At 37.2% G+C, this 1941-nt stretch overlaps 1 pseudogene; it reads right to left on the bottom strand.

Moving 5' to 3' along the window:
• Positions 1 to 1111: 1111 nt before the first annotated feature.
• On the bottom strand, positions 1112 to 1604 carry LOC118472169 (uncharacterized; annotated as a pseudogene).
• Between the last annotated feature and the right edge of the window lie 337 nt (positions 1605 to 1941).

The raw sequence follows: 1941 nt of genomic DNA, 5'->3' as shown, positions 1-1941 counted from the left end.
CCTTCTGAGATTTTATATTTTTTTGTCGGGTCTAGGCCTTTCTTTGCAAATTTTGTATTCATCTTAGACCTCCAGTTTCGAAAATTGATTGCAAGCTGCTTCATCGTGTATCCCTTCACGAGTTCTTCTGAACCCCGAGGTAGAACAAACCTCATTAATAGCTTATTCCATATTTGATTCTTGACATCAACTGACACATCTTTCTAATGTCGGATTGTGATGTCAAGATTATCCCTAACTAAGAACCCAAGTGCAATCTAGAACTTAGGGAGTGCTTCTTCTGGAGCTAGGGGCTAACCTCACTACAACCTTTTAGGCCTTCTGTGACGTAATGATTACGTCACTAACTAGTGTTTATTTGTCACAGTTTATGTTTTGGTGACGTCATTGTGACGAAAAAGTCATCGTCACGGAAGGTGCGTGTTAAATAGCCTACTATGACGATGATCAAAAAATCGTCATAGATTCTATGACGCATACCAGCTTCGTCACTAAATCTATGACACTTTATTTTGTCATAAGCACCCCTAAAAACATCACAATTCATACTGACATGCATTGCCACATGGCTAGTGGTGATGACGTGGTATATGACGTGGCAAAACCTTTATGACAAAAATATTTGTCATAGATTCGATGATGTGGCAAGCCACGTGGCAGATGACGTGGCAAAATTGTTGTGACAAAATTCTTCGTCACAAATTGGAAGGTGTTGGCCGCTTACGTGGCAATGCATTTGTGACAAAAAAATTCATCATAAACTATGATGACGTGGCAAGTGATGTGGCAAAGCATTTGTGACAGATACAATCGTCATCGCAAGGAACACATCATATGCATTCATATCGTCATAGAATATTACACATCACAACCAAAATATCATATGAATTTGTTCAACGGAAATATTTCATCTAGCAGAGAATAATATAACTTTAAAACATATATCTGCAAATCCTTTAACTTAAAATCCAAAACAATTCTAATAACTTCAACTCAAAGTATTAAACATTAAGCATAATTGAAAATGATCCTATAACTTCAAATCTAGTGCTACTGTAACTAGCCACTATAGTAGCCATAAGGTTGTAGGTCCTATAGTGGTCAACTAGACTTAAGATGGAGGCACTTGGCCACGATTGAAGCTTAATAATTGACGAAGGAGAATGTTATTTTCTTCCATCGACCTCTTCATACTATCAATGATCTCGTGAGATGCTTGTGCTTGAGCCTTCAAGGTTTCCACTTCTTCCCGAATGCCATTTTTTCTTGCTTGTCGGTCTCCAGTTCATCTTGAAGTTGTTGAACCTTTGCAGAAACAGTTGTTGTGGAGCTTTTCTTGGAGGCGAATTGAAGACCAACATTGCGTAGGAACACACTGGAGCCCGGTAGCACATTAGAAACAACTTCCTACTTGGTTGTTTTCCATCTTAAACTGGTGCTGCTACCATTTCTTCCATGTCAACCTAATATAACATTTAAAGGCTATTCATCAGTATAGTATACCACAAGTTGCAAGTTGTGAGTACAAACATGAAATGAAAACAAGCTCTTACAATAGCTTTCTGAAAATTTTCACTAAAACTTTTCTTCTTGCTGCAATGCATCTCCTTGAAAAGATCTATTGCACTAGGTTCCGCATCTTATTGGTCACTTGTTCTCAAATTCTATGAATCAAGAACAAGGCAACACAAGTGTTAATGGTTAAAGACCTTTGTCCTTCGAAGCATTATCTCCCTTAGGATATAATGATCTTCGGATGAAGGTCATGAAGGACGTACCTTCATCATTTCAATAAGCAAGGATGTAAACAAAGATGTATGAAACACGAAGGGAATATGAATAATCATTTTAAATCATTAGACTATTCATATTCTTATTATATAAACATGAACAAACATCAACGATGTTCAAATTACATTTGTACCTTCGGCTTGACAGAAG

Source organism: Zea mays, chromosome 6 (assembly GCF_902167145.1).
Source record: "Zea mays cultivar B73 chromosome 6, Zm-B73-REFERENCE-NAM-5.0, whole genome shotgun sequence".
In the NCBI taxonomy this organism is placed as follows: domain Eukaryota; kingdom Viridiplantae; phylum Streptophyta; class Magnoliopsida; order Poales; family Poaceae; genus Zea; species Zea mays.
Note: the sequence above shows the minus strand (reverse complement) of the source record. Positions and strands in the feature narration are given on the sequence as shown.